Source organism: Lissotriton vulgaris, chromosome 2_2 (assembly GCF_964263255.1).
Source record: "Lissotriton vulgaris chromosome 2_2, aLisVul1.2, whole genome shotgun sequence".
NCBI classification, from domain to species: Eukaryota; Metazoa; Chordata; class Amphibia; order Caudata; family Salamandridae; genus Lissotriton; species Lissotriton vulgaris.
The window spans coordinates 79,910,838-79,935,427 of NC_141688.1; positions in this window are offsets into that span (position 1 = coordinate 79,910,838).

Here is a 24,590-nt window from a genome sequence, read left to right on the forward strand (position 1 = left end):
TGCACCATCAGCAGGTAATCTGTGCATGTTTCACTAGCAGCCTGATCACATGATAACATACTAAGGGAGGAGTGAGGCAATACCTGTTTGCCACTTCAGGGACATGACAGGCTTAAATAATAAGTGTCACTCGAAGTGATATCACTCGAGGGGATACCGCTCCAAGTTATTCCGAGATGTCCGGTGTTCCTACAACAAGGGTTATGGGTGCAAAGTTATTCAACCGAGTAATCCAGGACTGAGGAACACTGGGCCTGGTCTTACTAGGTTCAGACCGTACCCAGGATATTGACAACACCTGACTTCCACCTGACACCTGCATGTTCACGGAGGAGCATAGAACCCATCCAGGACAACGCCTACTCCACATGCCCTCACCACCCCAAGCCATTGCCTGCAACATACTTTGGATTCCTTAATACCATTTTTTGGACTTGGACCTATCTGTAGGGTCATCCCCACACTTTTTGCCTTCACCCTCCTGTTTACTGAACTTGCTTTTGTCCGCTTTTAGGACTCTGTGCACTTTACCACTGCTAACTAGTGCTAAAGTGCTTGTGCTCTCTCCTCTAAACATAGTAAAATTAGTTATGACATAATTGGCACATTTAAAACTGCCATTTCGACCTGGCAAAATAAACCTTTCACCAGGACCTAAACCTTCATTTTTAATAAATATTAGTCACCTCTAGGGTAGGCCCTGAAAAGCCCAGAGGGCAGGGTGCAGTGTATTTAAAATGTAGGACTTGTACTTTTAAGTTCTACATGCCCTGGTAGTGAAAAACTTCGAAATTTGTTTTTCAGCACTGTGTGGCCTACCTCTACCATAGGATAATATAGGGTTACCCTGTTACATTTAATACATGATAGCTTTCAGTTGGGAGCAGGTATGAAGGTCAAGTGATGTTTATAAAATTGTAATTAAAAACCCTTTTTAATGGTCGTCAGATTTTAAATCACAATTCTTAAAATGCCACTTTTAGACAGTTGGCATTTTCCTGTCCCATCCATTTGGTGCCTGCAGCCTGTTCCTCAGTCACATGACTAGGGGTAGCTGGCAGTTGGTCTTTGTGTATTACTCCCAGACAGTGAGATAAAGGGAGGATAAGTGTCACCAGAATGGACCCCTCTGACTAAACTAAGGGAATAGCAGTCACCTACCACAATTGCACATCACAAAGGCTCTGCCTAAGCACACTAACAAAGGGGTTTGACACCAATCTATTGGGACCCTAGACAATCTGGGCCAAGGCAGGGAGGCAGGAAATTCCAAGCACATCCCGGGGTGGAAGCTTTCTGAAGCTTCTCCCACTTCAAAAAAGTCCTCAGGTATCAATATTGCACCTCAAACACCATCTTTTCAGTACAGTTCTGGATCTGCTGCCCCTGCCAGGAACTGCAGTGCTGCTGAAAGGACTGCCACTCTGTGGATTGCTGCCCGGAAGGCCTTCCCTGCTATGATGACCTGCTATCCTCTTGCCTGAGTGAGGACTGGACTTGCATATCTAAACCCCAGGCCCCAGAGTGACTCCTTATCCTCAGACCCCATAATTGTAATAGCTAATATTTTTTTAATATTCAAATAAAATAACTGATACCTACAGTGTTTACTGCCACACTGTAGTACTGTATATGGGTGCTTCTCGAGCTGCTGAATGGATCACCCAAGGGGGAGAGAGACAGCACAACACTGCCCGTCTTAGTCACACCACTAGGCTACCAACTCACCCCGCCAAAATCACTCCCATCCCATCAGCACCCTGCCCACAAGTGCTTCCTTCTTTTAGGGATATTGATACCCTCCAGCGTGGAGCCACCGAACTAACCCTGAGAATCCACAACGCCATCCTAGATCTAAAGAAACTCCTGCACCTCACCAAACTCTCCTGCTCTAATTTCAAGCTCCCGCAAAGCTCTATATTCCCCCCTTACACTGAGCCCCTCCTTCACCCTTTACCGCTATCCCTGAGACACCTGCGCCCCTGCAAGCAGCCCTGCCACCTATCGGAGGACGAAGTTCTGGCCCTCCTTCTTTCCTACAATCTTACCCCTATCACGACTAGCCCTCTAGACCTCACAGAGGATGAAGTTGCAGCCCTCCTCTCTAGCTACGAATCTGACCCGACAACCTCTTGCCCCCATTACCGAATGATGAACACCCTATCCGCACCGTTGCAGCCAACCCCAACAGACCCTCTACCATCCGTATCAGAGGAGTGGTCAATAGCAACCTAGCGATAGTACCCATCTCTGCCCCTACTCACAACATCACTCAAAAATCATGCCCATTGGTCCAGCTTCAAAGTCTATGACGACCACTCCATCTCAAAAATTCTTTCCTCCCTAAACCCGAACAATCACTTCAATGATCCTCTCCCCTCTAACTGCCTAGCTGCCGCCTTCCTGGACTGCAATAACCAATGCCTCCCTCCAACAGGGATCGATACCTGACTCTCTCAAAGCTGGCCAAGTCGCCCCCATTTTCAAAAAAAACCGCGCTGTACCCTTCCTCCCTTGAGAACTATAGACCTATATCCAACATCCCACTCCTAGCCAAAGTTCTGGAAAAATGTGTGCAACAGCAGCTGAGCTTACACATCTCTAACTTCCACTTTCTTGACGACTTCCAATCCGGGTTCAGACCTGGACACAGCACCGAAACCACCCTCCTCCACATTGTGGATGATGCTCTTCTAGCTCTGGACCAAGAAAATACCTGTCTCCTGATCCTCCTAGATCTATCTTCGGCCTTCTATACGGTCAACCACAAAACACTCCTTGAACGCCTCAAACTCAGGATGGGTTTGGTTGGCACCGTTCTTGAATGGTTCAGGTTCTTTCTCCAGAATCGCTCACAGAGAATCCTAATTAATGGCAACTTATCCGCTCCCTCCCCGATCACGGTGGGAGTTCCTCAAGGCTCAACCCTGTCCCCCACCCTCTTCAATCTTTACCTGGAACATTCGCCAAGGTGCTACGCACCGCCAATATTGCCTACCACATGTATACTGACAACACACAGATCTACATTAAAATCTCGTCTCCTAAGGACATTCTCTCCCTGAATGAGGCCTTGAAGCTGACTGTCCACTGGCTCACCTTTAACCAGCTCAAACTTAACACAAAAAAAACGAGTTTCTTCTTATCTCTCCACCCAAAACTAATCCAGACATCCAAGAATGGACCAAGGCCATCACAGCACTAAACTGCTCTCCTACCATTGTGGACTCTGCTAAATCCCTGGGAATAAGTCTAGACGGCAGCGTGAACATGCGTGGCCATATCAATTCAATGGCCAAAGCTGCCAGATTTCACCTGAGTTACCTAAGAAACTTGAAACCCTTCCTCGACCACACCGACCTAAAAATGGCAACCCAGGCACTAGTCGTCATCTCTAGACTAGAATACTGCTGCTCTACTCTTGCAGGTCTTCCTAAGAACTCTCTGGCCCCACTGAAAGCCTGCCTCAACGCCGCCGCCAGACTCCTAACCGGTTCTAGGAAATTCAACCACATCTCCCCTCACCTGAAAGCCCTGAATTGGCTTCCTCTCGAGGCCAGAATCCAACTTAAGTTGGCCTGCATTACTCACAAGGTTTTATACTCTAATTCCCTTGCTTTTCTTGCCCAGACACTCGTAATATCCGGAGGGACCAGAAACTCACGGTCTGCCAGAGCCCTTCTCCTCCAACCAGCTTGTTTCCGGAAAAAGAAAACTTACAAACGGGCCTCCTCTGGGGTCACTCCAAGAATGGAACTCTCTCCCGCCCACCATCAGAAGACTGTCATCTTTTGCATGCTTCAAAAAGGAGACCAAAATTTTCCTTATGGGTAAATTCCTTGCCTAATGACCGTATTTAAATCTACTCTTTGACCTTGCACCACCCACAATGATGGCTTTATCCTTGACTTTCCCGGATGATACCTCCCAGCCCTCTGGGTTTCCCATCTGGGAGCTGAGACTATCTACTCTCTTGTTTAATAACTCTACCTTTATATTAACGCTACCTGTTTTTATCCCAAAATGTATCTCGAAGTTGAGACTGCCTGGTTTGATTTTTTTTTTCCTACATAATGTAAATAACCCTTGTATCCTTTTGATATCCTCCCCTGCTATGCCTCTTGTATACCTGTAAAGCCCTCTGATACCCTCACGGGTCTGGTTCGTGCTCTATAAAACCTTAAATAAATAAATAAATAAATACTGTGGTGAAAAGGTAAATTGAACATTAAGGGCCTCATTACAATGAAACTCGGAAAGCCTCTGACCGCAGGTTGGAGGCTCGCCGAGTCACATCGTGGGTTTCACTTTTCTACCGCCGCATTATGATGCAGGCGGTCAAAATTGAACCCAGCCGGTCATTTTGTCAAGTTGTTGGGAATCAGACTATTAAATAGAAATTTAGCTCTTTGACAGAAAGGCAGGGAATCAATATGTGTAATAAATATATCTTGAAATCCAAACTTTGTGCGTCTTATGGAGAAAGGTCTCACTACCTTTTTAAAGCATTTTGTGGCGAATTCACAAAGATAAATACCTGTATATTTACTTTTGCATATATTGAATGCTACACCTACGTGTCACTATACATTTTATTGCTATTCACCATTTCTTTAGACTTACATTTCTCCACCTGAAGACTCCTACAACGGCATTTATGTGGTAAAGTTAAACTAACAACTTTTCACACATAAGTGGAGATCCCCGTCACTATGGCTGAAAACTTCTATTATAAACTTTAGGAATAAATGATGTATTTATTGTTTTTTTATATAAATATAAAACATATTTTAATGCACAATATAGTTGTAAAATATTTTCTAATAATTATTTGAAACCTAGAACTGATAAAACGTCACAGAACATTAATTCCTCTCATTGAATGTTGGTAACATAATTAAATATTATAAATTTATTAAAGTTTTGTAATAAATATTAGATTATTTTTTACTAAAATTCTAAAAATATAATTATTTTTTTATTAAATAATCTAACTATTAGTTTTTAAAATAATACCATATTTAACTCTTAATGGGATGTGATTGTTGAGCTTGTCCCTTCCACATTTACACCTATACTGCACACTTAAATGAGTGGAGATCTCTGCATACAAAAGACATATAGATTTGGGTAGAGCATTTTAAAGTATATGAGTATTACTACTGTGGTAATATTTCATGTACTACAAAATGCGTTTGTGAATAGTCCTCCATCTCTATGTAGGCTAAATGCCATCATTGATATGTACTGAATTCTAATCACGAGGCATACATTTGTAGGGTATATGATTAGCAGGTCTATATCACCATTCTGCCTCAGTGTAGTTCATGGTACTAGTAGCTAGAGAAATAAACTCCACATTTTGCAGTTAGGGTTTTCTACAGCTTGGCGACATGGGAGAATATTTGCCTCCAATTACTGAACACTCCACTGAGAGGTGGGAAGTTGGTCCTTTTAAGTGTTCAATCATTATTATTAGTTTACTTTTCTGCAATTTTACACTCTTCCAGTCATTCTTTTCTTCTGAACTCTGTACCTCTCTCACTGTGTGTGCCGTCTCTCACTAACTGTTGTGATGAAATTTGAAAGTGGTGGGGAGTAATACTTGCCCTGAATTTTAGCAAGCCAATGAGCAAATGAAACAAACAAAACCAACAGAGTGGTCAGACAGCACAACTGTCAAATAGATCTGCTCAAATGCCATAGGCTCTGAATGGGCACTCATTAAATATTCGAAATGTGCAGTAGGTGCTTTAGTATGTCAATAGTTACCTTTATTGTGCCAGTGTGAACATTTTTTCAAGGGTCTCCTATATGTGCCACGGATGCACATTATGCAATGAATTACATATAACATGGCAGTACCAGAATGTTGTCATTGATGCCATCCGCGTACCATTGATGAGCTATATGTCAATAATTACCTTGTGGCCAGCACTCTGTCACGGTTGCCTGCCCTCCCATACACCATGGTGGTCCTCCCTAATGCCAAGAACTATCCTCAGTATGTGAGTGCCATAGGTTTGCAGGAGGTATCAGATAAGAATTACCTCTAGAGTGTAAATACTGGCATTTTGGCATTGGTCCCCCTTTTGCCAAGAATTGTATCCAGTATGCCGATTAAAGTATTTGTCCATACGTGTGCTATATGCCTGCATTTTGCCTTGTGTGTTACTTATGCCTTGAATTACCTCCAATATGCCAGCACCAGCATTTTGCAATGAGTGCTCCTTATACCAAATATTACCTCTAATATGCCTGCACCAGCAATTTGCCATGGGTGCCTCACATTCCAAGAATTACCTCCATATGCCAGTAGCAGGATTTTGCCATTGGAGCCTCGGTAATCCAAAAATAAATCTCCAGTACGCCACGCCCAGCAGCAGATTTGCACACACAATCTCTCCAAGTCATGTTCAATTCTATTCACTCACTTGCTCACACTTTTTCTCACTTACATTCATTTTCACTCATTCATTGTCACTCATGTTCACACGGTGTCAGTGAGGCTAATCAATGGTGAGTCCCGGACACTACACGGCAGAAGCCTAACCCCGAGGTGGCTACCTTCCAGGGGAGGCTCCTCCGCTATGGTGGTGAAGCGTTGCCCCACTGCTCTCAGAGCAGAGCAGCAAAAATATATTGATAATAATAGCGATATTGTCATTTTATTTTTTGTAGCGGCTGGGCTGGGTTAGGGAGAGACTGGTTGATGGCACAGGGGGAGGAGCGGTTTGCACACTCCCTAAGTGCACATGACAGTTTGGCCAGCCCTCTGAATTACACAGCCTGGTGAAGAACATGCAAAGCCTCTCTATCCCTGTATGAGCGCCGAATCACAGCGGTCAGACCAATTACAATGCTGCACTGTGATTGGCTCAGGGGAGCCCTGGAGTCAGGTGCTTCCTGCTTGTGGGACTGCAGGAAGAATAAAACAGAACAAGACAGAGGAGAGGCAGCGGCCGGCAAAAAGGTAAGTGGTATTTTTCTTTTTAAATTTTCTCTCCCCCCCCCCCCCCCCCCCGTCACCCCCGTCCCTCCACCGCCGGCCCCTGTCAGCCACTACTGTTACCTTCACAATTATTGCTACAGAAGATTACACACGCAGTGGCATGTGAGGCTCCTGATGTCAGTGCTGGGCCCTGGAAAATCTCTCTAATAGCTAACTATCATTGAGATTCATTGCCTCAAGCTGTTGTCTGACTCTTGCCCACAGTGAGATCTGGCATTTTTTTCCATACCAAAAGTGGCAAATACCCTTTAATTAATTATTGGTAGAATGTTACAAAAGAAGCAGAAGCTAGGAGGATGGAACTCCGATGCTGATAAGGGCAAGCCACCCTGTGATTTCTGTGGGTGCCATAAAACACTGTCAAAATGTGACGGATATCCCGCCCGATGTGCTGCAAGTGCCATAGACTATAAGCCGCTTGTAATATGGCTGATAGGACAGTTGCTGTGTTTGTGACAGAGCATCCTGTCCACCGAACTCTAAATAACAATCTCTGTTTTTACACTTTTTCCTAGTCTGTCTTCTGTTTTTTTCTTCAATGCCCAAATTACTAGTATGGGGTGGGGGGTGGTATGCCTGAGTGTGAGACCTCCTGCCTGATTATAACTTGCCCCTATGTTCCTACACACTTATTTTCTTGTTATGGGAACACTGGACCCCATTCTGCTGGCTAGACAGCCCAGTTGGTAATATCGCATAAGAATTGAGCTCCAACTGCCGTCCAGGCCACCAAACTCCACCACAGCCTTCCTGTGGCAACGAGGGAGCAAGGAATGCTCCCCTGTCCATAGTTGCGCCTCGCCCCTGAAATCCTCTCCACCCAATCTCTTCCTGCCCCCCACTTCACACATCCCCCTGCTTTTATATGCTACTCAGAGCTGGTTGTAATAGTGAGCATTAATCCACCAAGAATGTGGAATTCCTGGTAAACCTTGTTCTGCTGGTTTTTCCCCATTTCACTGGATAGCGGTGTTTAGAGATACCAGGTGGAAGCATTATTTGCGACATGACATCCCCATACCTAAATCCAACTCACTCGTAACCGCGCTTATGTCTCTTCCAGTCTGGTCTATATCTGGCACATCAGGTTGGACAGCCCCACCCCTTCAACTCTGCCCCAGCCATAAAATATTTTCTTTATACTTATTTATCATATGTACTGTGGGAGGACAGACCCGTATCTATGACATTTTAAGATATCATAGCGCATGTTGAGAACCTTAAAGACACCATAAAATATGTAAAATTGAAAGATGAACACATGACACATGAAGCAAAATCGTGGATGTCCAGAAAGGACTAGTGCGAGCCAGAAGGAAACAAGCGTTGCCCAAGCCAAATGGTCTACCATATGCAAGAGCTATTGGCTTTGCCAATGTCTCTTAGCCATATTATGCACCAGCGTGGCTGCTGTGTACCATGGCTGAAAGTTTGTAGTGTAGAGGAGAGTGGCTTGGAGTGTCGTAGAGTGGAAGGACAAAGAGTGCATCAGGGTGTCGTAGAGTGGGGTGGCATAGACTGTCATGTGTTGGAGTGGCACAAAGATGAGTTACATAGCATGGCGAACAGTGGAGTAGGGTAGAGTAGAGCGGACTTGTGTAGAGTGCAGTGGCTTAGAGTGCAGTGGCATAGAATTCAGTGGTGTACAATGCAGCATTGTTGAATGTAGTGGCGTAGATTAGAGTGTTGCATAGTAGAGTGCTGTGGCATATAGTGCAGAGATGCATATAGTGCAGAGGTGCAAAGTAAGAGTAGAGTGGCGTACAGTGGTGCACTGTAGACTATAGTGCCGTAGAGTGCAGAGGCATAGAGTGAGCTGTTGCAGAGTGCAATGGTGTAGAGTGGAGTGATGCAGAGTAGAGTGGCATAGAGTACATTGAATAGTGTAGAGTGTAGTAGAGTGCAGTGGTGCAGAATGGTGCAGAGTGCAGTGGCATTGAGTACAGTGGTGCAGTGTAGAGTGCATTGGCTAGAGTAGAGTGGCGTAGAGTACAGTGGCACATATTGCAGTGGGGTAGAGAGCAGCGGTGCAGAGTAGAATGGAGTACAATGGCATAGAGTGGAGTGGCATGGAGTAGAGTGGACTGGTGCGGAGTGCATTTGTGTAGTATATTTAAGAGTATAGTGACATTGGGTCCAGTGGCATAAAATTCAGCGCAGTACAACGCAGCATCATAGAACACAGTGGCGTAAGTTAGAGTGGTGCATATTAGAGTGCAGTGGCATCGTTTTGAGTGTTTCATATTAGAGCGCAGTGGCATAGAGCCCAGTGGTGCAGAGTGGGGTTGTCGTAATTTGACGGTGATCGGGTTAGCGTTAAGCTTTGCTACACGTACTTTTCCCTTACCTTGACTATAGTTGTTGGACGCCATTTTGTATGTATCGGCGGCCATTTTAGAGAATGCGTTGCCTCGTGGTCAGCATGCCCTTTTGTCCTTCCTCTGTACCACTGACCACTCGAGTTTGCCCAGCAACAGGCTATTTTTAGTAATGGTCAAGCTCACACATGCGCAGTTCAGATTGACCAGTCATCCCTTAGGAATGTTCCGCCAAACTGACCAGTGGTGTTATAGATCCTCCCCTGAGTTGGCTGTGTTCCAAAAATGACCATATATGTACCAAAAACTCTGTAAATGTGTACCGCCTACCTTTTTATTACTGTAAAACTGTATAAAAGAAGGATTTGCACCAATGTTCAGTGTGATACTTCTTGCATTACCGAAGGGTGTTGTAGGAATGTACCACCACCCCATGGGGTCTTAATAAACTTGTCTTTTACATTTTCTAGTTTCCGTGCCAACAGTTCTTATGGTGTAGTGGGTATTCTGCGGAGTATGTAGGCCTGGAGAACCCAATACCACAAATTGGCGACCACGAAGGGACTCATCGGCGACTCGGATGCCCGAAGGAGAGGTCGTGACGAAGGATTGGAAACTCGCCATGGACGCGTACGCTGCCTCTGAGTGACCCGAGTCTTGGCACCAACGGTGTTTTCTTCCATTCCTTCTGATCTGACCTTCCAGATGGCGCCGGTCCTCGACTGAGATCCTACTTGTTTGAGTTGTCGTACAGTGCCGATTTGGCTTATTCGATCACAGACCTTGGCAGTTGGAACCTGGATATCTGAGATTTTGGTAAGCTTGTGATTGGTAAGGTAGTCTGCGGACGCTTACTGTGGTTCTATGAATATGTTTTGAGTTAGCTAACATTTGATCCTATGATTTGAACTATATGTGCAGTGCACTTCACATAGGCAGGCATGTAGAGATATTTCTCTAACTTTGTTTGTGTTTGAGCGGCACATTTGTGTGAAGTACAGTAAGTGCCATTTTTGTGGTATCGCGTTTCCGTGATACTTTTTGAACATGCCTGTTTTAAGCACACTCCGAGGAATGTGCTGTTTTGGAAATGGTACCACTTATCGATTAAATGAATCCCAGCCGGCTCCCCCAGAGGGGACTCCTAATAGAGAGATGTATATAAAATTCGGCCTACCCCCTATATTGTACAGTAAATTATGGAATAAATATACTAAATCTGATCCCGAGTTGCAATGGCCACTACATGGGTCGTTTGATTTACAAAAGGTTCAGTTTGTGGAGCAATGTTTGTTTCAGCGCAGGTCTAGACAAAATATGTTTGATTGTGTACGAATGTGGGAGAAAGCAGTGCGTGAACGAATGAAGCGTGATATTGCCTTGGTGGAAAAAGAGCAGCGCAAGGCTGCTCGAGATAAGGCTTTACAGCTGGAGGAGAAGGAGTCACAGGAAGAGAAAGAGAGGGAGGCACTGGAACGTAATTTGCAAACGAGCGGTCAATTTCCTATTCGGCGTCCACTTTATCCTGTCCTTACTAATGAAGTTGATGATTTTTCATTACTAAATCGGTGCCCTCCTCCGTATGTTTCGCCTACGGCTCCGGACGTGGACTCGGACGACGATGGTCAAGGGAGTAAGAGTAAAAGGTTAACTGCTGGTGAAGCTGCGGAGTTACGCAGTTTTGCTCGCAAGCTTAATTTGAAAAAAATAACTATGTCAGAGATTAACATTGAAAGAAATAAGTGCTCAGAGCGAGAGCAGTTGTATTTTTTAAGTGCTTTCGGAGATGAAGTTGTAGAACGATTTAGGAAATATTCAGATGATCTAGAGCCTAAGGACATATCAGTTCATCGTGAGAATATGCGTAAAGGTTTATTTGTTATTTCAGATGCGGATGAGTTTTTCCAACGGTTGGTCCAGCTACGGGATGAGGCGTCCAGATTGCAGGAAGCACAAAAAGCAGCAGACGTGCCTGCGCCGGGGTCGACGGAGTCATCCAAACAGTGTTCTATGTTTGGAACAGATAAGAGTTCTAAAGTTCATGTTATGCCTATGCGTGAAGCCGCACCTTTGTATGTTCCCCCCAAAGGGCAAGGTACCAGTGATAATAAATTGTCCGGGGATGCAAAAGGGTATTTTATATATAATTGGGTGTACACGCCTTGGAATAGAGCAGATGTTATGGCATTGATAAACGCTTTAATTTAGAAACAGAAAGCGACCCAGAAGGGGAGCCACCGCAGACAGTTAAAATATTGCACTCTCAAAAAGGTCAAATATCTCAAAAAGGTCAAGATGATCTAACATGGGACCACTCCCCTACTACTCTGCTACAGGGTAACTTAAACCAGGCGGCATACCCCCTGCAGGATCAGGTGTCCTTATCAATATCACAGGATACTACACAACCCTCAATGAACTCAATGATGTCAATGATGGAATCAATCCATCAGTGTGGAATTTTAGTTTGCGATCTGAACATCATCTGCGCCAGCTTGTCACCTATGTACTACGTGCACGGCAGCCATTTTAGATATCATGGTCTCCCTGTCCACGATCGATCGCCAGCGCGCCCCTCTGACCCAGCAAGCATCCTCCGCGCACCCTGGCTCCCCCTCCCTCCTCCTTATGAGCATGACCCTTCTGCATGACCCTGTCCTTGGGAGTCACGCCAGCACCTGACCAACACCTCCTCTCCTCCCATGAATGCCCCTCTGTTGATAAACCTCCCTTCTGCGCTGGATTGTCCACGCAGCATGAATACCACTCCATTGATGGCCCCTCACCCCGTGTCCGACTGTCCACACAGGTCCGAGGCCATTGCCTAAGCCGGGAGATATCATTTACTGCCCTTTATTGTATGAGGTCGCTCTCCTTCAAAGGACCCTCTATTGATCCAGGCCTCCCCACCCCCTGTGATATGATCAGGCGCACACATCCTAAGACTCGACGGAACACTCAGCTGCGTGATGACCCCCTCCTCTTATCAGCAGGTTGAGGACCTCTATTGTGAAGGTATATGGGGGTGGGATTGACACGAGGATTACGGGGATGTCTTTTCCTTGCTTTACAAAGTTCTGATTGTAATAAAGAAAGGTCACATGCCATAAACCAGTGTATAAGAGGCCAGGCCTCCGAGAGGCTGTTAGAGCACCTCGAGACGATACCTTGTTGTCTGATCTGATGTGTTCTGCTCCGTCGGAATAAACTTCTGTTTCCTGCCCTCTGGTCTCCGGCGCCTGCCTCATTGCTTGGTAAACTTGAATGGTACAAGGGCGGTTAGCGCCGGGCAAATCCTGAGAAAGGTCCTAGCCCTACCTTTTTCCACAATTGGCGTCCCAAAGCGTGGGGCCCATCAGCGACACGTGGATCCAGTGGGAGAGGTCCCGATGACAGAGTGAACGACTGCAACGATCGGGAAGAGCTCGTGTCCGATAGACCCTCGTCTGACAGCCGATCATCCGACCTTCACTAGTTCTGAACAGACCTCTCTCGAGTGATCTACGGTCCTGACTGGGAACCATCAGGAGTGCCGCGAACATCACGAAGGAGAGAGGACGATCGGGCGCTGGATCCAGAGGACAGGAAACCGTCCATGCGGTCCGGGTAAGGTCGTGTAAACACGACGAACTGAGAAAAAATTGTTTTGTTTGGATAATACTAGTATTACGCTTTGTTGAAACCTCTGGAGATTCGCTGTCTGCAAACGGAGAAAAACAACAGGCTCTCTCTTTGCAAACAGTGAAGGATAGGTAACGCAGACTTTTGTCCCCGTTGTAATCCGTCGTGCCTATCTTCCTCCCCCACTGTTTCCCGAACTGTCGTTCGTGGATTATTGTCTGGAGATTCTTTTTCTGCAAACAGGGAAGAACAAGGTCTCTCTTTGCAGGGAGAGAAAGAGTAGGTAACGATAACTTTTCGTGCCCACTTATTCTCCCCACTGAATTGTTTTGATTGACCGATTGTTCGGTATTGGTTCGTTTGAGGTATTCACCGCCGGCAAACAACGGAGAATAGAAATATTCTGTCTAGTCTTTGCCCGCCGTGATAAGATAGGTAGTGCAGACTTTTGTCCCCGTTGTAATCCGTCATGCCTATCTTCTCCCCACTGGTTGGTAGCCTGTTTAGCCCGGACCGCTTATTAGAGATGAACCATCCAGCTCCACTGGAGGGCACCCCTAATAAGGACATGTTCACTAAGTATGGACTAGTCGCTATAGCTTACACTAAACTATGGCATAAATATACGAAAAAGAACCCTGAAAGTCAGTGGCCACTGATAGGTTCCTTTAATGAAACTAAAATAAAAACATTAGAAATAGCGCTCCAGAAGAATAAGACCACGCCCACTATGCTCGACAGTATCGGCATGTGGCGCAAAGAAACGGAACAACGAAAGAAAAGAGAAGAAGCAAAAATAGGGAAAGAATTACGAAAGGCAGCCCACCTGGCCGCAAAGCAACTAGAAGAGGAAATAAAAAAAAGAAAAGAAGCTACACAAAACAAAGAATCAGGGTCAACAGGCCAATGTCCTGTTAGGACCCCCTCTGCGCTCTACCCTGAACTGCCCTCCAAACAACGGGCAAACGATGAGTTACTGCTAGGTCCCCCAATCATCTACATGCCCCCTCCATATGCTCCCAGCCAACAAAACCTGCAAGCCCCGAGTGTGAGTGAAAGTGACCCTAGTGCTAGTGCACCGGCCCTCACGGCCTCCGCACCAGCCACATTAACAACTTCGTCAGACGACCCCGAGGCTAGCAAACAATCATCAGCCAGGCTAAGTAGGTTAAGCAAAGATGAGCGGGATGGGATCAACAAAATAGCAAAGACATTGGTAGAACGAAGGGAGAGCGAAGAATACACAATGAGCATATATAATTCACATGCCGACAGCCACAGACGGCATTTCATCTTGCGATTCAGCTACCACACCCTGAACGCATATGAAGATAGGTATCAGAGTAAGGGTCCCGCTAAACTAACAACACTGTATAGGAAGATTGATGTTGGAGATGGGACCGAACGTGAGGCGACGGAGCTCTTCATGCAAATGCTTGAGGTCTTCCGCCACCTCGCGGAACAGAAACCAGAAGCCAAGGTTGCGGTCCCTGAAACAACCTCGGCAGAAGTAGCCAATACTATGATGCCTATCAGAGAAGCGGCTCCTTACTGGATCCCGCCACGGGGCCAGGGAACGAGCGATGATATTAATAATGAAAATGCAAAAGGGAGGGTTGTGTACAATTGGGTTTACCAACCATGGGACCGACAGGATATCCTAACCTTCAAACAAACCCTGCCCGATTTAAGAAAGAACCCGACGGCATTTTATACCGAATTAGGCACAGCCTTGGGTTCGACAATAATGACTTTAGCGGACATTGAATTGTTCTTTGGGTTATGCCTGCCAGCTGATGTGTGGAAGCAAATCCGGAAGGCTGACCACACGGATCTGTTTGGACATACCTGGGACCAACTCGGTAAACTAGATAGACAGCGAGAGCCGGGGAGTAAACCAGTGAAAGACATACTGGAACTCCCAGACAAACTGGTCCAGAAGTTAAAAACACTGGTCCCGGAAAGAAAAGTAGACTGGTCGATAGTCACGGCCTGTCGACAGAAACCCCAGGAAGATGTGTCAGAATACTTCTCCCGATTCGAGACAGTGTTCTCCGACTACAGTGGCCAAGACATGACCACCGCAACCGGACAGCACCTGTTTGTGCAAAATTATGTAAAGGGACTAACACAAGAAGTCTCCCAAAAACTGCAGACGAGTGAGAGTAGTTGGGGGGCCTCAGATGGCTCAGTATTACGAGCACCAAAAGAATGAGAATGATAGGGCGTCCGAGAAAAAGAAGAAAGATTTAAAGGAAAGGGTAATGATAGCCCAGATACAGGGTATAGCGGTAGGACGGGAACACCAAAGGGGGAACTACCAATCAACCACCCCCAGAGATCTACCTCCTAAAGATCACACCCCAACATCCCACACTGGACGGAGAGACATTAGCAATGACCAATGCGCCTTCTGCAAAGGGTTCGGCCATTGGAAATCCCAGTGTCCGGTCTTGCTAGAAGTGAATAGAAATAGAGACTCCAGGGATGTGGCAGGTGGTCCGAGAAATAGAGTACAAGGACGAGGGAGCACCAACGACACCAGCAATGACAGATCAGGGAGACTGAACACATTTGACCGTCCCCGACAGAACCAATATCAGCTGTCCGAAGGTGAAAATGCCCCCGACTTTGCATAGGACTGCCAGGGGCAAGGGAGGGATCCAGTCGAGCTCTGTGTTGACCAGCAAGGTCCTTATGTCACCGCTAAGGTCCTGGGTACAGAGTCTCCATTTTTGGTAGACACTGGGGCGACACGTAGTGTGTTATCAAAACGACTGATTCCAAGGGCACCCTTGTCTGGCTCACACATAACGTCGATAGGTTTCGATGGAACGCCCTCCACTAACCCCCTGTCCGTACCTATTACCTTTGACCTAGAAAACAACACCACTGACGCGACATTTCTACTCTCCTCCAACTCCCCTGACGCCATTATGGGCATTGACTTAGTGAAACATTTTCGAGCTACCATTAGGTGTTCCCCAGATGGAATACGAGTCATCCTGTACGACAACCCAGACATGCCCAGATCCCGCCCCCCACGACACATGTGCTCCATAACTGACGCTGACCTGTCCCTGCTTGACACCCTGCCTCCGTACCTGTGGGCCAAAAATGACTCTGATGTGGGGCGAATGATGATTGATCCTATTCACATAACTGTACGACAGGACGCTATGCTCCCGAAACTCCCGCAATATCGGATATTCGCAGAGGGTGAGAAGGCACTGGTAGCGATCATTCAGTCTCTGGTAGATGCAGGAGTGGTTGAAGAGGTGGTTAGCAACGTCTGCAACAGCCCAATCCTACCTATTGTTAAGAAGCAAGGTGACGGAGATGAGAAAGCGTACCGCTTCATCATCGACTTACGAGAGATTAACAAAGTGGTTGTACCCCAATATCCTGTGGTCTCTGATATCACCACCATTCTGACCCTCATCCCGTCCACTGCCACCACCTTCTCTGTTATCGACCTTAAGAACGCGTTTTTCTCTATCCCCATTCATCCAGACAGCCGTTATCTCTTCGGCTTCACTTTAAAATCCCGCTCGTACCGATTTTGTAGAGCTCCCCAGGGGTACACTGAAAGTCCCAGCATTTACAGCCAGGCCCTCAAAAGACAGCTGGATGCCTTCCAGCTACCAGAGGGAGTGGTGTTGATCCAATATGTCGATGATATCCTTCTGGCGGCCGACACCACCCCGCTTGCAACGACAGCCACCGTCCAACTCCTACACTTTCTTGCAGAAAATGGCCATAAAGTCTCCAAAAAGAAGTTACAGTTCTGTCAGCCACAGGTGACTTACCTAGGCCATCTTCTGTCCAAAGAAGGGAGGAAACTTACACCCGACCGAATCCAAACCATCCTAGACACCCCCATCCCAAAAACACAAAAGCAGGTCCGCTCCTTGGTTGGCCTAACCTCTTTTTGCAGACAGTGGTTGCCTAATTACAGCCTCATTGTGAAACCATTACTTGCCCTGCTGACCAAAGATGTCCCCTCCCCGCTTCCTTGGACCGCTGAGTGTCAAGCCTCCTTTAAGGAATTACGGGATGCACTCTGCTCAGCGCCTGTCCTAGGAACCCCGGATTACTCCAAACTCTTCTCCCTCTTCACCCACGAAAGGGAGGGATGCGCATTGTCTGTCCTAACTCAATCAATTGGTCCTAAGCAGCGCCCTTGTGCCTACTTCTCCGCCACTCTTGATCCTGTAGCCAGAGCTTTGCCTGCCTGCCTTCGAGCAGTAGCCGCCGCTGCTGTCTCTATCCGTCAGAGCGAGGGAATTGTACTTTCCAACTCCCTCACAGTGCTAGTACCCCATGCCGTCGACACCCTCTTGAACCAGACCAAGACCCAACACCTGACTAGCGCACGACTGACAGGGTACGAGTTGACTCTGCTTGCACCCCACATCACACTAAAGAGATGCACGACTTTGAATCCTGCCACATTGTTACCCCTGCCTGAAAATGACCCCGACATTCCTCCCATCCACGACTGTGTGACCCTCACGGACGAACAGACTAGGAGTAGGGTTGACCTCCGAGACACTGCTTTTCCTGAACCCGATGGAGAGCTATGGGTAGACGGCTCATGCATCAAACTCCCAGATGGCACCACTTCAGCTGCCTATGCAGTAACAACAGCCCGAACAGTAGTTGAGACAGCCTGCATCACACAACGATCTGCCCAGGCAGCAGAGCTGATAGCCCTCACCCGAGCATGTATCATAGCCGCAGGGACCACCACGAACGTATATACGGACAGCCAGTATGCCTTCGGAGTGGTCCACCATTTTGGGCTCCTGTGGAGGGAGAGGGGATTCCTGACGTCCCACGGCACCCCGATCCTCCACGGAGATCTCGTCTCCGCTCTGATTGAAGCAGTTCTCCTCCCCAAACGATTAGCGGTGATAAAATGTCAGGCACACAAAAGGGTGACAGACTTGGTCGGACAAGGGAATGCATTGGCCGACATCACTGCACGAACCACAGCTGAGAATAGGACGGTGACACGCATGTACATGACCAGGTCACAAGCAGAAACATGGAGTGACACAAGGATAATGATCAGAGACATACAGTCGGCCAGCACCCCTCACGAGCTGACTAAGTGGGCAAGGGTGGGTTTGAAGGATGAGGAGGGCTGCTGGCGAACGAAGGATGCAAGCAAATGGTTGCTACCCGACTCATACCTGATTCCCATACTGACAATGGCTCACTCCCCCGCACACATAGGATCTGCACCCATGATCGAACTCATTTCCAAAGTCTGGCATAACGACAAAATCCCTGACTCAGCCAGACGCCTAGTTCAGCAGTGCCTTATCTGTCTGCAACACAACCCCGGGAAAGGAACTGTAGTACCCCGGGGAGGGTTTGGGACCCCCAATCACCCCTTCGAGGTCCTTCAGATGGACTACATCCAACTAGAGAGATGCCAAAGCCTGAAGTATGTACTAGTCATCGTGTGTGCCTTCAGCAAATGGGTAGAAGCCTATCCAACCCGTGACAACACTGCCATGACTACTGCCAAAGTACTACTGAAGGAATTCTTCCCTCGCTATGGCCTTTGCCGAATTTTATGGAGCGACAATGGCCCCCACTTCATAGCTGAGGTTATCCAATTAATCCTAAAGGGGTTGGGGGTGAGGCAATGATTTCATGCGGTCTTCCACCCCCAATCCGCCGGTCTAGTGGAACGCCATAATGCCACACTGAAGCTGAAACTGGCAAAAATAGTGGCCACCACTGGACTTAACTGGCCGGATGCCCTCCCACTGGCTTTGTTATCGATGCGCTCCACTCCCACCAAGCACCATTTGACCCCCTACGAGGTCGTGTTTGGGCGACCGATGAATCTCTGGACTGCTCCCAAACCGACCTCCATTCATGACGTCCCGGACGTCCTACTGTCTGATTATTTGTGCAAGTTAACTAAAACGTTGTCTGTCATTCATCAACAGGTGCAGCAGGCCATCCCCGATGCTTCCAGGGGCCCCGGCCATGACATCCAACCGGGAGATTTCGTATTGATACGAAATTTCCAGCGAACCAAGAGTCTGGAACCTCGGTGGACGGGCCCCTGGCAAGTGCTGATCACCACCCGAACGGCACTCCGGGTGGAGGGGAAGAAGCACTGGCTGCACGCGCATCATTGCCGGAAGGTCTCTGCAAACCTGGCCACGACAGAAAACGTCAGCGCCCAAGAAGAGCTCCTGAGCAAAGACCGACCGATATTGGACTGTTATCCCGATACTGAGGCACTCGAACTTGCAAAATTCTCTGATCCCACTGTGCCATCCAGAGAAGGGTATTTCCTGCGTCGAAAGGAGGGAGTTTCGGCTAAGTAGGCCACGGACTAAGTTAAATCTCAGAACGGTGACCTAAACACAATCAAGGGTTGCCGGGAGAGAAGCTAAACGAAGTCTGTGGTTCTGCCCACTACCGAGCCCCTTGAAGGTGATGGAAGCGCCAGATAGGAAGATGATGGAAGCGCCAGATAAGAAGATGATGGAAGCAACAGGAAATACCCAGTATAGAAATCCAAAGACTGACAACCTGCACAAATCAAAGACAATCGCACTCTTCATTGTCTTCCTCTTCTGCCTCCTCCTCATGACCTCCTTCTGGATTCTGGAGGAAAGCACACCGGCTCATGAGACATTGCTACCTACTGCACAGCCAACACCCCTGAAAGAGCATCACCTAATCTCTCTGTCGCCTCAGCTCCGAGAAAGGCGCAGGGAATTCTGGAACAATTCCTTCGTGCAACTGTTGCACCAACACAACCTTGCTGCGAATGCTACGAACTGTTGGATCTGCGGGTTGCTCCCGCATGCCACTGGACACTCCATCCCCTTCATCCCTTCACCCTTCTCAGTTCACGCTCTTGCCTCGCCTGGTTGATCCTCATGCAAGAGAGCCACAAGGACAACGCCACCTCCAGCCGGACAGTGTCACACTTCTACTCTGGGTTCTGGCTGAACAAAACAGGAAAGACCCCTGCTGCCCTGTGTCCTGCGCTCGCAGGCGCCACCTTCATCAAAGATATTCCAGCCAAAGAACGAGTCGAAGTACAGGTGCTCCACAATCCAGCCAGAACCACCTTCACTCATCTGCAAAAACAAACTACCGCCACTCTAACTGTGGCCCTGTCTGTTATCAATGTCACAGGTCTCGTGTGTCTCGAAGGCCATGGAACGCAGCTGGTGGGTCACAGCGCCTGCCGAATCACCAGAACATTGGACTCGGCTGACCCCCTTCCTTTGTTGCTTCTCCAAACATGTACTTTGTGTGTGGCACCAAAGCTTACACCTGGCTCCCGAAGGGTTGGAGGGGTATCTGTTACATTGCCTTCGTTCTTCCACCCACATATGTAGCCCCTGCCAACCATCACCGGCAGAGGCGTGCAGACGACCTTGGACAAGCCGACTCCACCGGAGCACAGTTCCTGGATGCAGCAAAGGGTCTTGTTCCTCTGTGGGGCCCAATGGCAAACAGCCGTGCTATCCGACACCTGACCCAGGCAGTAGAAACAACGATCAACATCACGGCTGGCATCCTCGCCAACAACACTGCGGAGCTTCAGGCGGTCCGCCTCGTGACCCTTCAAAATCGTCTTGTCCTAGACGTGGTCCTAGCCGACCGAGGAGGAGCATGCCGCATCATCGGATCCAGCTGCTGCACCTACGTGCCAGACAACTCGCCTTCAGTCTACAAAGCCATTGAACACCTCCACAGACTGTCCTCAGAGGTTCACCAAGAACAGGAAGGATGGTCGCTTGGGAGCTGGTTTTGGGACACTTTGAAGAATTGGGGTTAGAAGTTGTTTTCCTTCGTGCTGATACCTGTTGTGATATTATGTGGGTGTTGCTTAGGTATCCAATGTCTGCCACCTTTGTGCGGCCTTGTTTCTAACTGTATGTGCCCAAAGACTTTGGACTTCCGAAATGAGCACATGAGCCCCCTCTATGAAGTAGAAATACGTGGCCTTATGGGGATAAATCCGAACTGACAAGTTGGCGAGACATGTTAAAAGGGAGGACTGTGGAATTTTAGTTTGCGATCTGAACATCATCTGCGCCAGCTTGTCACCTATGTACTACGTGCACGGCAGCCATTTTAGATATCATGGTCTCCCTGTCCACGATCGATCGCCAGCGCGCCCCTCTGACCCAGCAAGCATCCTCCGCGCACCCTGGCTCCCCCTCCCTCCTCCTTATGAGCATGACCCTTCTGCATGACCCTGTCCTTGGGAGTCACGCCAGCGCCTGACCAACACCTCCTCTCCTCCCATGAATGCCCCTCTGTTGATAAACCTCCCTTCTGCGCTGGATTGTCCACGCAGCATGAATACCACTCCATTGATGGCCCCTCACCCCGTGTCCGACTGTCCACACAGGTCCGAGGCCATTGCCTAAGCCGGGAGATATCATTTACTGCCCTTTATTGCATGAGGTCGCTCTCCTTCAAAGGACCCTCTATTGATCCAGGCCTCCCCACTCCCTGTGATATGATCAGGCGCACACATCCTAAGACTCGACGGAACACTCAGCTGCGTGATGACCCCCTCCTCTTATCAGCAGGTTGAGGACCTCTATTGTGAAGGTATATGGGGGTGGGATTGACACGAGGATTACGGGGATGTCTTTTCCTTGCTTTACAAAGTTCTGATTGTAATAAAGAAAGGTCACATGCCATAAACCAGTGTATAAGAGGCCAGGCCTCCGAGAGGCTGTTAGAGCACCTCGAGACGATACCTTGTTGTCTGATCTGATGTGTTCTGCTCCGTCGGAATAAACTTCTGTTTCCTGCCCTCTGGTCTCCAGCGCCTGCCTCATTGCTTGGTAAACTTGAATGGTACAAGGGCGGTTAGCGCCGGGCAAATCCTGAGAAAGGTCCTAGCCCTACCTTTTTCCACATCAGGGCATCACAGCACATCGCGAGGAGACCAGATCTGATAGCCTCAAAGCCCAGGCTACTATGAGGAAAATGAAAGGGGTGGTCAGGAAGCTTTCAAAAGCCTGTGAGAACATGGGAGATAGGGTTTTAAATCTGGAAGAGAGAATCGTCTCTACTGAAGCTGAGGTGGCAACCGCAACAAGAAAAGTGTAATCCCTAGACACACAAGCACAGGACGTCCAGTGGAAGCTGGAGGATTTAGAAAATAGACTAAGAAGAAACAACCTTAGAGTCTTAGGGATTCCGGAAGGATGTGAAGGACAGGACGCTAAGGCCTTTATTGTTAAAATATTCGAGAAAGCATTCCCAGATGTTGCAGGGTGGAACTGGACTACTGAAATCCAGAGAGCACATTGAATACCATTCAGGCTGAGGCAGAATGCTAGAGCAGTTGATAAGCCCAGAGCAATCTTGATATACATAGGAAACTTCCTGCTGCGCCAATCTATCGCAGAAAAAGCGAGACCAGATTCTAAGAGGGCTTTTGAGGGTGGCTCTTTCTTTGTAAGGCCGGATTTTTGCCACACTACTGTGGAACGGCGATGGAGATTAAGACAGCTAATCAAGCCGTTTCAGGACAAAAAAATACAGGTGTATCTCATTAATCCTGCTCAACTTAAAGTTATTCATCAGGGAAAGACTTTTTATTTTCCCTCAGAAATCAAAGCTCGGGACTTTTTAAACTCAGTATAGATTGGGCTTATGTTTAAGTAGCATTCCTAAATTAGACTAGCCCTAGGGCGGTATAACAGTACTAATATGGGCCGCTAAGGGCAAAGTATAAATTTCAAAGGTTTGAGGTTGTGTTATTGTATGTCTTCAGGAGTTGAAACAGGTAAAAAAAGAAGGTTTAAAAAAAAAAAAAAGGGCAATCAATTGGTTTCTACTTTAGTTGGTTTTGAAAAATTTTTAGGGTAAGGGTGTTTCCTAATTATATGTATCTTTATTTTTGAATTCAGAGCCCACTGCACGCTGTATCCATCACACGCACAGACTCAGTCTGCGCGCTCCTTCAGGGTGGGGGTCAGGGGTGGGTTCAGGGGGGGTTGCAACACGGGGTGGGAGGGTGGGACACGGGGGGGAGAAAGCAAAAAAAAAAAAGAAAGTTCTCGCAGTTAAGATGTATATTGTCGAAGATGTTAGATCATCAATGTTAATGTTACTTTATTCATTCGAAGTTTTCAGGAGAATAATTGATTGGATAGACCAATGGATACGATTTCTGCAGGGCTATGTCTAAGTTAAACGTAGTAAGCCTTAACATAGGTGGTTTGAATAACTGGAAAAAAAGAGGGAGGTTGGAGGAGTATATTAAGATAATAGGGGCCGATATCCTCTGCCTTCAAGAAACTCATTTGCCGTGGAAAAATAAACATTGGTTGAATTTTAGGGGATATGAAATTTTATCATGTTCTTCACAAACATCTACGATAAAAGGGGTAGCAATCATTGGAAAGACAGGATTGGGGGGGGTTAAAAGATGTAAGTCAGATATGTCTGGACGCTGGGCTATATGTGAAATGAACATAGGTCTCACAATTTGTACAATATATGGGTCTAACTTTGATGATCCAGCAGTAATGGATTATTTAGAGCAGGAGTTAACAAATTGGTCAGCCCCGGTAATAATCTGTGGAGATTTAAATATCTCAGCAGATTTTACATACAGGAGTGTATATACAGGTCGGAAGCCACGGGTATATAAGGCGTTATCCTCTGTTATTAAATCCCATGGTTTGATAGATGTGTGGGGAAGCTTAAAGAGAGATAATCCAGGGTTCACATATTTTTCACACCCTTTTAACAAATATACCAAACTGGATTATTTTATGATAACAGCTAACTATCTTCCAAATGTGGAAATAGCAAGGTTACCTAAGATAATTTCGGATCATAATCCCCTTGTGTTAACATTGTGCTATCAGTGAACAAGGGAAAAAAGCTAGACCCTGGACTTTCGATAGGAAGCTTCTAGTGGATAAAAATTATATCTCGTATTTGAAAACCTGGTGTCAGTCATTTTTTGATGTAAATAGATATAGTGCTCCCCGCAACGTTGTCTGGGATAGTTTTAAAGCTGGTCTGAGAGGTGAGACAATTAGTTACGCTGGACGAATGTGGAAGAAAGGTAAGATAGAGAGGGAACGGTTATTGGGTAAATTGGCAGATGCAGAGGAACAGCATAGGAAAGATGTATGTCAGGGGTGTCAGGGTAATTTAAGCTTAGAGCGACTGAATAGTATCAAGGCTGAACTCCAGATACAATTGGCAAAAAAAGCTGCAGCCGCATATCATTCATATAGATCTGGAATGTATGAAACAGGGGAAAGTGCTGGTAAGGCTTTGGCTCTGCGGATAAGGCAGGCTGCTTCAAGGAATATCATAACTGAAATAAAGGAAGGAGATCAAACTTATAAAAAGTCAGATGAAATCCTTGATGTCTTCAAGAGATTTTATCAAGAGCTTTATAAGGAAGAGTCAGAAAATGATGATCCGGGTATAAATTGGCCGGAAATGGGTACCAAACTCACCGCTAACCAGAGAGAAAAATTGGAATGTAGTATAACTATGGATGAATTATCCGAGGCATTACAGGATTTAGCATCTGGCAAGGCGGCAGGACCTGACGCCATTCCTTTGGAAGTATATAAATGTCTAAGGGAAGTAATAAC